This window comes from Mustela putorius, unplaced genomic scaffold, assembly GCF_011764305.1.
Source record: "Mustela putorius furo isolate JIRA1106 unplaced genomic scaffold, ASM1176430v1.1 tig00003909_pilon_pilon_pilon, whole genome shotgun sequence".
Classification (NCBI taxonomy): domain Eukaryota; kingdom Metazoa; phylum Chordata; class Mammalia; order Carnivora; family Mustelidae; genus Mustela; species Mustela putorius.
In genome coordinates this window covers 13429089-13441822 of record NW_025422057.1, presented here as the reverse complement: position 1 = coordinate 13441822, position 12734 = coordinate 13429089, and positions in this window count along the sequence as shown.

The window sequence follows — 12734 nt, the reverse complement described above, 5'->3', positions numbered from 1 at the left end:
ATACTCAGTTTCGAGACTCTACAGCACCTTTTCCGACTGCATTCTTTTTTTTTTAAACATTTATGTTTGAGTAATTTCTACCCCCAACATGGGGTTCAAACTCACAACCCTAAGATGGAGAGTCACATGCTCTACCCTCCTCCGACTGAGCTAGCCACGTGCCCCTCCTACTGCATTCTTAACCTGGGGAAATTGTTTAACCCGTTCCTACGGTTTGGTGTATTTTCCTAGAAAAAAAAAAAAAAGGAGGAAATCAGATGCAAGTACGCGTAAGAGCGTTTTGGCTTGCCATATAAAAATTCTGCACTCGCCTGGGCCTGACCCTCAGCCGTACAGAGCAGACCACAGTGTTGGCTGTCCATTCAACCTGCCCATCATTATTTAATGGCTTAAAATCCCAGTGGCTCAGAGGAATGCCACTTCTTAGGAGAATGTATTTGGGGTTGAAGCAAAGAGCATCATTTTATAGCTAGAAATGGAAGCTCTAGAAAAAAAGGAAGAAAATAGGACCAGGAGTTGGGAGACTGTACTCTTGTTCCAAGTTGGTCACTAACAGGCTGAGTGACCCCAGACAAGAGCCTACTCCATCCGACCCTCACTTTCTTTTTTGGCTGAAGGGAGAGCAGGACAGAGATCCGTGATCCAACTGGCACTGGTGATCCCGGCTCTAACGTTCTCAAATTCTGGAGCCACACGTGGTCAGCCTAGCACAGGTGGGCCCTTAGGTGGAGACTCCTTGTTTTATGGCAGAGTCGTCTGCCGTGATTGCTGCTGGGTGTCTAGACCAGCTCCCAGAGAAAACGCAAGTACGTCACAGAAGGAGGGCAGTCACGCTGAGCCTTTACCAATATACCCCGTGGATTACTTTAAAACAGAGGCCAAAAACCAGAGCCAAATCCAGGCTGTTGTTTCGTGTTCTGTTTGGTCCATGTTGTATTTTTTTTTCCATTTGAGTTAATATTCAGTGTCTTCAAAATAAGGGGATTTTACCTAAACCCTTGAACTCCAAGTCCCTCTTGAAAAATCAGGTGCTCTGGGTTGCACTGGACTCATTTTTTCACATCAGTAATGAGCTGGAGATAAGAAGTGTCTGCCCTATTGGAAGGGGCCCATGCTCCCCACCCTCCCCACCCACTCCCAGGCTGGCCCCTTCATTTGCTTCACCAGCTTGGTCCTGGAGGCGTCTGGATCTAAGATGATGCTGAAGGGAGCAGGTGCTTCAGATGTGCTTGCTAATTGGGCTGCAGCAGAAGCTGGGGGTGCAGGCTGCCGTTTATCTGAGGAGCTAGCAAAACTGGAGAGCCCCAGGGTGAGTCTCGGGTCCTCAGCGCTTGCTGTTTCTGAAAAACGTCTCACAAAACTGCCCATCAGGGTTCGGGCCATGTGTGGAGTAGTTAGAATGCCAAGTCACATCAGGGACACCGCAAGTGGGGAGGAAGGCCCTGAAAGCAACTGAGCCCCCATCCCTTCTTCCTCCTCAATTTGGAGATCCAGGCACCACAAAGCCAGAGAATGTAAGAGAACAGAATAGTCAGGTAGTGAAAGTAGTGAGAATAATCACACCCACCCAACACATGGCAGGGGGGCCAGAGCTACGCATCAGTCCTCCGCACAAGCCGTGCTACTTTACAAGTGAGTTCAGGGAGCCCAGAGTGATGAGGAAGCAGAAACAGTCAGGAGGCCAGCCCCTCTTCTCTGCTCCAAGGCCTGTGTTCTCTGTCCTGCATCCAGAAAATCAATGGCAGAGCCCGGAGACAGGCATTTGTTTACACTGCCAGACAGGGAGCAGCAGGAGAACGCGAGGATGTGTCCACGGGTTCAAAGGCCAGTTCATGAACCCTAGGAGAAGAGCAAAGAAGAAAGATTAAGACAATGAATGACCTGAACACCCAGACCCCAGCTTTGCTCCAGTTTTGTGGGAAAGGAGAGTTGAAAACAATAAAACCAGACAAAAAATGATTCTGGTTACAGAACTGACTTGACGGTAAATGGAACATTCTATTTAAAATCTTCTTTCCAAAACAAATCTTTGCAGGCCAGAAAAAGGGGGGGGGGGCAGAAGAGCAGACGTGGGATGACACAGGGGCTAAACAAAATGGAGAGAGGCACCTGCACTCCAGGATGCTCCTTCTGGCCGGTGCTTGGAGAATGAGCTGCGCAGAGTGTGCTGACAATCAGAGAAAGAGCACGGTGCCTGGGGCCAGAAGTGACAGCTGCTGGTAAAGGGGACAGAGTCAGCAGCCATGAAAGACATGCTCAGAATGTCTGCTCACTCCTCTTTCACTCTAAAATACAGGTGTTTTGGAGTGCCTGGGTGGCTCAGCTGATTAAGCAACGGCTCAGGTCATAATCCTGGAATCCTGGGATCCAGTTCCGAGTCGGGTTCTCTGCTCAGCAGAGAGTCTGCTTCTCCCTCCGACCCTCTCCCCTCTCATGTTCTCTCTCACTCACTCTTTCTCTCTCTCTCAAGTAGATAAAAATTTTAAAAAACTAAAAATTAAAAATGATGTTTTGTGCAAATAAAAATGGTCTCTTAGGGCAGCTGGGTGGCTCAGTCAGTTAAGTGCCTGACTTGATTTCGGCTCAGGTCATGATCTCCAGGCCCTGGGATAGAAGCCAGCATGGAGCTCCACGCCCAGCAGGGCGTCTGCGGGAGGTGGTCTCTCTCCCTCCTCCCCTCCCCTGCTCTCCCTCTTTCTCTTTCTCAAAACAAAACAAAACTAACAACAACAACTACCCTCTTTGTCTCCCTGAACACATCACACAGTCCCTCTTCCCAGCCTGTGTCCCCAAATTATCTCCTCTTCCTCCCCTGTCGCTTTGCACCAGCATTTGTCTAGCGCCTCCCAAGCCATCTCTTTCCTCAGGTGACATTTTCTTCTCATAGTCTACTTGGGAGTTCTAAAATTTGGCATTACTGCTGTTATTCACAAAACTGACTGAAACTGCTATTGCTAATACAAATTGCTGACCCTAAGAGAGTGCCCTTTAATCTTCACCAGAACTCTACGAAACAGGGGCTATTCCTGGTCCCATTTTAGAGATGAGGAAACTAAGGCACATCGACTTGTCCAAAGCTGGTCAGCTAACTAGTGACGGGGTGTGTGTGTGTCTGTGTGTATTAGTTTTCTAGGTCAGCCATAACAAAATACCACAGACTGTGGGACTTAAACAACAGAAATTTATTTTCTCACAGCTCTGGTGGCTAGAAGTTCTGAGACCAAGGTGCTGCCAGGTTGGTTTCTGGTGAGACTTCTCTGCTTGGCTTGTAGACAGTCACGTTCCCCTCTGTCCTCACATGGCCTTTCCACTGTGCTTTTGAGGAGAGAGAAAGCTCTTGTGTCTCTTCCTCTTTTTCTAAGTCCACCAGTCCTGTCAGACTAGGCCTCCACCCTTATTACTTCATTTAATTTGAATTACCTCCCTAAAGGCTCCACCTCCAATGGGGGTTAGGGCTTGAAGATATAAATTTGGGTGGGGGATTGGGATCCAATTTAGTCCATTACAGTGTGATACAATTTTTCCCTCATTCATTAATTTACTGAGCACTTATTAATTGCCAGATGTTTGGTTAAGTGGCTGGAGACATAGCAGTGAAAAAGCAAACAAAGACATTGCTTGTTAGACCAGAAGCTGTCCACCATCTAGGGGGAGAAGGTGTCAACAGACAAAGAACATGGAAACTCAATCCCACTTCAGCCAGCGTTTAGTATTTGGGCAATAGTGATACGGGACTATTGTTATTGGGACTACTTTGGCCAAGCACATAGAGAACCAGGGGAAGAGTTTCCCAGGCAGAAGAAGTGCAAAGGTCCTGAGGCAGAAATGTTGCGTATTAGAGGAGCAGAAGGAAGGCTGGCCTGGTTGAGTCGGGGAGAGTGGAGTAGAGCGGTTGGACAGAGGACAGGGCCATGCCATAGAAAGCTTCATAGGTTGTGGGAAGGAAGTTCGTATTTACTCTAAGAGCAATGGGAAGCCATGTGAAGGTTTGTATTCTGATTTATGCTTTCAAAGGATCTCATTAATGGTGCGAAGAATAACCCATAGAGGTTTAAGAGTGCAAGCAGGGGTCCCACCAAAGAGGGTCTTCATTTGTTCGCTGGCAAATATTTACCGAGCATCTAGCTGCTAGGTGATATGCTGGTACAACCCCAGGGAGCTAGGAGCCTCCTGTGTTGTAGGAGGAGACTCCCAGACACGATGGCCCTTGCCCGGGGCACTTCCAAACTTCCATGAACGTGTCAATTGAGTGAAGACATCCCTCAAGGCTGAGCTTTGTGGCTCCAAGTGGGGAAGGAGTTCTGAAGAAAGGAAGGGCCAAATGAGGAGAGCTGGCGTGGAGCACGGCTTCTCTGCAGACGTGAGACACAGCTCAGCACTGAAGGACGGGCGTCCCAGAGAACGGGGTCCCTTCCATTCATGGGGTCAGGAGGAAAGGCGCACACATGAAATGGACACAACAGCGCCATAGCACCAACTTATTTTGTATAAAGGTCCATTCAACACGTATTCAGCAGAGCACATGCTCCGTCCCTGCAGGCCCGGCCCGGAGGGGTATGTGAAGGTGACTCAGATTGGGCTCCTACCATGGAGGGATTTCCAGCTAGCAAGGGGCATAAGGTAGACCCATGGTGATCTGTCACACCCGAGAGATTGAGATGTTCTGTTAGCAATTTGGACACAGCATTGCAGGACATGAGAAGAGTGTATATGCCTGTTATATAGAACAATCCTTCCAGAAGCATGAATATGTGCCCCCCTCTTCACCCGTGCAGATACGGAGCCCACTTTCTGCTCTCCGAGTACCTTCGCGTTTATCCATATAAGAGCCTTGTGAAGTGTGTGTAACAGGTGCAGGGCCCACTTCTGATTTCCATGTGAATAAAGACAGTGCTTTTTCTCAGTTAGGACCCAACCAGGAAACTGGGAACCGCAGCCATGCAGCCCTCTACTGCCCGGACCCACCACGGGTGGTGGAGAGCTGCTGGGGAAGGCAGACACGAGCAAGGGCAAGGGGCAGTGGGGGGCTCAGGACACAGTTAGGAGGTGCAGCTGGCAGGACCTCCTGTTGGATTGAGTATGGGGGTGAGAGAGGGAGAGGACTCATAAATGATGCTAAGATTTACAGAGGATAGGAAAAATACAGAGGGAGGGGGAAGGGGGAAGGGGGAGACAATTGACTGCTAAAAGGCTGTTTGATTCTAGGAGCATTTCCTTCTTTAGTCTCAGTTTTCGTATCTGTGAAATGAAACTTTCTAAAAAGTTTTTTTTTTTTTTTTTTTTTTTTTTTTAATTTATTTGACAGAGAGAGAGACAGCAAGAGAGGGAAAACAAGCAGGGAGCATGGGAGAGGGAGAAGCAGGCTTCCTGCCTAGCTGGGAGCTCGATGGGTGGGGCTTGATCCCAGGACCCCCGGGGCTATGACCTGAGACAAAGGCAGACCCTTAATAGCAGAGCCACCTAGGCTGCCCAGAACTTAAAAAAAAAAGAAAGAAAGAAAAAAAAGATTTACTTATTTATTCTAGAGAGATAGCCCGTGTGTGTGCATACACAGCTGGGGGTGGGGTGCTGGTCAAGGGAGGGGCAGAGGGGGAGAGAGAGAGAACCTCAAGCAGACTCCTCGCTGAGCTAAGCCTGGAAGCCAGAGGTGGGGCTTGATTTCAGGACCCTGAAATCATGACCTGGGCCCACTTCAAAAGTCCTATACTTAACCAACTGAGCCCCTCATTTATGAAAGGAAACTTTTAAGACCAATAACTAAAGTCGTTTGTGTTGTGTACATGTGCGTGCACCGCGTACGCACACACCAAAATTTACGAAAATGAGATCACAGTCGTCCCTCAACATAAGACAAAGCACGCCAACCTAATCCAAGGCCCTTTGTGCACCCAATCCCACTGCAACCCCCTCATCCCCCACCTCAGAGGAACCCAGATGTCAGGCTTTTGACTACAGCATTTGCCATCTTTAGTCACCTTTTTTTTTTTTTTTAAAGATTTTATTTATTGGGGCGCCTGGGTGGCTCAGTGGGTTAAAGCCTCTGCCTTCGGCTCAGGTCATGATCCCAGGGTTCTGGGATCGAGCCCCGCATCGGGCTCTCTGCTCAGTGGGGAGCCTGCTTCCTCCTCTCTCTCTGCCTGCCTCTCCGCCTACTTGTGATTTCTGTCTGTCAAATAAATGAATAAAATCTTAAAAAAAAAATAAATAAATGAATAAAAATAAAGATTTTATTTATTTATTTAACAGAGGGAGAGAGACCACAAGTAGGCAGAAAGTCAGGTAGAGGGGAAGGGGGAAGTAGGCTCCCCAACTGAGCAGAAAGCCCGATGTGGGGCTCGATCCCAGGACCCTGAGACCATGACCTGAGCCGAAGACAGCAGCTTAACCCACTGAGCCACCCAGGTGCCCCCATCTCTAGTCACCTTTTAAGGGCTAGAGATAATTCTGTTCTTTCCCTGCAGCTTGTGATTCCATAATGCCTCTCATTTCGTTTCTTGTATAGTTGATTTGCACTGGACAGGAAGCTTCCATATGGACCACGGTATCTCTTTTCCACAGAAGTTCTAGGATTGCTGCTGTCCTTGGAGGGTTCGCTCCAGCTTTTTGGATGAGCCAAGGGAGGGTCAGAGGGTGATATGTCAGAGCACGTCCCATCTTGACCACGTTTTCATTCCATTTCATGCCTTGCTTTCTGCTGCTGGTCTTCTTTTCATGCACATTTGTACCCATAGCTAGACTATGTTCTCAAAAGCAGGGATCTCTCTCCTGAACTTGTGACCAATGTGGAAAAGCAACAGGGTTCCGGCTTCAGTCAAAGAAACAGTGATGAAAGGAACGCAGCCCACGTGATGGGGAGGCTTCTAAAGCCACAGGTAACACAGGATAAGAGGTGTAGGAATTGGATCTAAGGAGAGGAAGGGCACACATAGTGCCCAATGGAGTCATCAAGAAGGAGTGTAATTGATCAGAACCCATGACAGAGCTGGCTGGGCACAATTTTGCTCTTGCAAGCCAAATGCCCTGGTGTTAGACAAACAAAATAAATGAAGTTTCACTTGTTCATGACAACAAGGCTCCTGTGATCTAGGAGTAAAACAAGTGACTGCAATCTCCACAGAGTGGACATTCTTCCTAGTGATAGGGGCAAGACTGGCAAGAATTCTAGGGTTGGGGCTTAGATGGGCACGGGTGGTCCTTTGTTTTGATCACTAATGCCAAGTACTGAATGGTTTACATGCATCTTGTCATTTAAGTTTCCCTAATAAAGAACAGGCACTGTTACTATTATTTCCTCTATTTTTAGAGCGAAGGCACCAGAAGCTCAGAGTGGTTGGTAAGTTGCTCAGAGTCACCAAGAGAGGAAATGGGGGAGTCCGTATTCAGACACAGGCCTGCTTGCCTCCGCAGCCTTACCTCTTCACATGCTTTTCCATCTCATCTCCTGCAATGGTGCTCTCCTTCTCCAGACCTGGGCTGTGAACTGTTTCTCTGCTAGCCTCCTGAAGGTGGGTTTGCCCAGATGCAGGCGCCGGGACTGTGACAGACAGGGACTATTTATTACCAACTCAAAGATAAGCAAATCAGCATATGAACTCATTAGCAAGAGACTTAATCTCCTCAGGTAGCCCATCTTGGTCAATTACACTTTCATTATAAGCAGCTGTTAGTTACATCTGTGCTTTCCAGGTTACTCATAAGCCAAACCCTAGCAGTCAAGTGATAGGAACTACTGGAGGGTTACTGATGATTAGTTTGCCCACATCCAAGGGCAAAACACCTGTCCTAAGTGTTCTACTGACTCTTTAGCTCCTGGACAAACAAGTTTTTCTACCACTAGACCTGCGTTAAGATACGTGATGCTTTCCCAGTGAAGGCAGTGATAGCAGCCTGTGTAACCATATATAAAGACAGATGCTGGGTGCAGATCAGGTTTTTTTTTCTATTCTGTGGGCTCTTTCTGCTTTTACAGAAGATTTCAAGTATGAAAAATAGCTTCAAAGAGTTGATGTTTATTATTATGTGTCATGAGTGTTAGAAATCTTGATATGTCATAATATTCTGTGTCTAATATTATATGTATGCATACAAAATTTACTTATGTATTTAAAAGAGAATAAACAGAAAGGAAACATCATGGCCCAGTGGAAAATAACTGAGATCCTGTGGTTTCTAACCTTTTAGGGTTTAATAATCAACAATACAATATTACAAACCTGTTAGGTTTTGCTATTCAATAATACAAAACAAAACAAAAAAATAAGACAACTATAAATAAATCCTATCTAGCTGATTTAAATTATAGAACTCATGCAGCTTGAGCAAACCCTCTCTCCCCTAACCATGGTGTGATTCTTCTTGATTGAGAATCGAGTTTCTGGGCTATTTCTCAGAGAATGAAATTACAAAACACAAGATAGCAGATTAAAAAAAAAAATTTGTCGCCAGGTATCCCTGCTGGATATCAAGTGACTGGGGCAGAAACTCAGTCGGAAACTCTGCTTAAGGAAGAACAGAACAAATCTCTGTCGCCTGGGAGGCCAAACAGAGCATTGTTTTAGTTCCGTAGGACATAACGACAATGGAATAGAACATTGTCCCGGGTAATGGTCTCCTGCTGGTGGAGAAATGTGGAGGCAAAACCGAGGTGCTCAGCAAAAACAAACAGGGGGCTGAACTGCTACCTTCTTTTTAGAGCAAAAACCGTGGATCCGGGAACTGAGCCCCTCCCAGCAGCTTCCATTCTGTAATAAAAGTCTTGCCTTTAGAGGTGCTCTGGGCTGGGATGTTGTTGGGTAGGGGGCGGGGTACAGAGGCTAGCTGAGCCACTGTGGCTGAACCTCTGGCTTCAGGGATAGGCTTTGGGGACCATTTTGAATTTCAGCAGCTGCTGGACAAAACAGGTTTTCCATTAAAGCACTGCATCATTCCTCAGGACCGGCTGAGATCTCCCTACCCCCATATCCTACCCTTAGCTGTACTCATTTGATGACTGCATCACACCGACACACTTTGTATGGGTAAAGTTCCACACGCGTTGGAGGAAAAAGCCTTTATTTTGTTAGAATTAACCGCGGATGCCTGAAGAATGACGCCAGGAATCCATCATGTGATACGGAAATCAGTACTGTCCATATTTTTGCCTTTTCTCTTGGTAAAATAATACTAAATGTAGAGACTCTCTACTACCTGTCACAAAACATAATTGGAATCAGATAAAAATTTAAACCAGATAAAATTTAAATAGAAATTATTTAAAACGTGAAATTTCCAAAAATAAACATCTCTTCATAGTTGAGACAAAAATAAATGAAAATTCAGGACCAAAGTCATCCTTCAACTAACTGAAGCTTTTGTAGAACACACAGCTCAGACCCTACCGCACAGATGGAAACTAGTCCGAATACAGGCTGGCAGTATTCTTTCATTCCACAAACTTCTACAATCTCCATTAAAGCTGCATGGCATTCAAAAGATGAGGTCCAATTCATCTATGTTGTTAATGAGACATTTTACAAGCGTATTTTCTTCTTGGGAAAAATTCTTGAATTGGGTAAAACAAATGGGAAGTGGATATTAAAAAAAAAAAAAACAAAAAACAACAAAACCCAGCAACCCCCTCCTGCTTGGACTGCTGATTGATTTGCTCAGAATTCTCTAGGCAAGCATTTCATTTCCTGATAACTGCCATTTCTCCTCCCATTCCCAATTCTCTTTCCTTGGGGCTGACACAGGGCATGGAAACACCAGTTTGTGCTGGTGGAGTTCTCTTCATGTATTCCAACAAGAGAACTATTTCATATCAGCTGTCAGGTTGTCCCTCTGAGCTTTCCTTTTCCTCTAAGGTCAGGTTTTTCTACTTAAAGAAGGATGCCTGATAGATCACTAGCAATAGGAGCTAGGTGTTCAGGGTTAAACACACACAACTCTGGGAAGCTTTGTATGGCCACTCTATGTGTTTTATAGCCTTGCTAGCAGTAAAGGCTCCTGACCTGCATACCCCATAGATGGTGGCAACTGACATTATTATTACTGTAATTAATTTGATATTTCTAATTTAAAGACATTCATTTTGGGGGGGAAAAAAGCACAACAGCGATGAGATGCTTTCATCTTCAGTTACCTGTATATGATTATCTCATTTTTCTCCTTTACCTTTCTGGATTAACAAGAGCTCCTTGGTGAAAAGATAGTTCAGTGGGTGATAAAAGGCATCAGTTAATTTCGAAGGTGCTTCGGAAATTGGATCAGTAATGTAAATCACTGTCATAGAAACCTCAAGTGGTCAAGAGAATAAATGGGGAGAATAAGAATCAAGAAGAACTACTTTGGAGTACAGGCATAAAGGTAAGGGGGGAGGAGTAAAAATTATGTAGGAGCAGAAGAACTTCAGTTTGTTGATCTAGTTGCTAACGAATGAATTTAAAGCATAAGGATTTGGATTAGGCAGACTCAGTTCAAGTTGTTCCTAACAGTATAGGAAGAAACCAAAGCAAACAGTTCTCAGTAAGTCCCCAGGTACTCAGGGCTGGCCGAACAAAACGAGCTATGGAAAAGGAATGATAATTAGTAATAAACATGAAGGCGTATATACAGTTTGGACAATTCTGATCTTAGCGTCTCCTCTTCCTCCCTATCTGAGTGCGTCCTGCAAAATGAGGAACCGTTTTTGAATTCTGTCTTCATCTTGCATGAATTTGGCTAGGAGATTTTGCATCTCCCTCAATGGGTCAGCATACCTAGAATATTTGCTGGGCATATTACACTGATCCCACATCCCAAAGCCTGTGCACCTTGATAGGTGTGGGATGCCTCAACCTGCATCATTTCAAGACTCGCCTCGCCCTAAAGCAGATTTCCAGGAGCGCATATTTTCCCTCAGGAAAATCTGCTTCAATAAAAGCGAGGTCCAGGCACCCAGGGAAAGGCTCAGCTTAAAAAACCAGGCAGGAAATTGGTGGTTTCGAAGGCTGTGTTTCAACTCCTGTTTTCAAAAGCGTTCTGGAATCATTGTGTTTAATGTGAAATTTCTCCAAGAAAAAGTTCATGGGAATTATTTTTAAGTTTCAGAAAAGTCTATTTGGTTAGGGTAGAACATCTTCAACTTCAGAGACTACTTTTTTTTTTTTTTTTTTTAAAGAAAGAGGAAACAAATTTCAATCACTTTAATATACACTTTAAAGGCAATTTATGATAAGTGGAGCCGTCCTCCCATGACTAAGCCTACAGCAAACTTCCCAGGCTGAATCATTCATCCTTGTATTCAAGAAAAGTCCTCTCGACAATTTAGAAAAATATTAAAAATATGGAAGCAATTGTAAAATCACTTTCACCTGTGCAATATCCTTTTTCAGGACGAGCTCCAAATTACATAGCTAGGGTTACAGATTTTCACAAGCACAGTTTCATTTGTGATCGTTCTGTGGCTGTAATTCCAGGCTGCGATTTGTTGCACTCCACTGAAAAGTATGGGGTTATCTTTGCCTTGTCTTCCTCCTATGACTTAAACCATCCAAGAAAATGTCCAGAAATCAACTAAGAGGAAGGGGAACCAGGAGGTTGAGTATTCAAAGGACTGAAATCCACCACATGAGTAAAATGAAGTTGATAGTAAGTTGGGATTACCTCCCTGCTCCACGTCCTCCATCTGAGCAATGGGCTAACGCCCCTGGGCTGGGGAGGTCTGGGGACGAAGAAAGAAGTCCTCAGCCGCCGCAGAGATGCTAAGAGAATTGCCAAGCTGTCTCTTAGAGTATCTGAAAGCTTTCTGGCCTCTCTGAGGAAGCCGATCCAAATCCACCCGGTGTCAGTTCGCCTTCTAGAAGCGACAAGATACGTACCCGGATCTGGGCAGTGCTTACATTTGGGGTTTATTGGGTTTCGGGGGGTTGCTTGGAAGTCTGTGCGATGAAACCGCAGTAGAGCAGAGGGCGGGGGACGAGGTGGGGGAGGGAAGGAGTCGGGGAAGGCGAGGAGAGTCAGGGAGACAAGCAGGGGCTGGAAACCCTGGGAGGGGAAGGAAAGGCCGGAGGCGGCGAGCGCAGCCAGCCGGGGGCTGGGGGAGGTAGGGCGGGGCCCGAGCTGTGTCCGGAGCGCGAGGACCGGACTGGGCTCTATTAGAGGGCGCCACGGAACCCCGGGCCGCCCTCCGCGGCCGAGCTGGGCCCCTTCGCTCGGCGGCCGGCCACTGTCGCCCCCAGCCCCAGCCCCAGCCCGTGCGGCCGCCGCGGGGACGCTGTGCTCTGCCCGCCTCTCTCCTCCGCCTCCGCCGCGCCCGGCGAGACTGAGCTGCTGCAGGGGCAGCCCCGGGCCCCGGTGGCTCGCCAGGCTGGCTGGGGCGGGCGCGTTTTACTAGAGGTGGCACTTGCAGGAAGGGAGGAGACAGGGCCATCAGAGCTTCCCCGAGCACCGGGGGCCGGGCCGGGCCGGGAGTGAGGGGAGGAGACGGGCTGCGAGTTGTGCCTCTTGCTGGTGGCGACCGAGCTCAAAAGGCAATCGCGCGGGCCCCGGGCCCTCTCTGTCGCCGCAGTCCTTCCTCCGCGCGGGGGAGGCGCCCACCTGTCCCGGGTGGCGGCGTCCTCGGCGTCCTGGCGCGGACCCGCACGTGGGGCCGGGGAACAGGGCGCGGAGGGAGGCGGCCCGCGCGCCTCGACTTCCCGCGCGCCGACGGCTGGGCTCGGAGCGCCGAGGTCCCTCCCGGGGCTGGGGTCCCGCCCGCCCGAAGACCTCACCTCCGC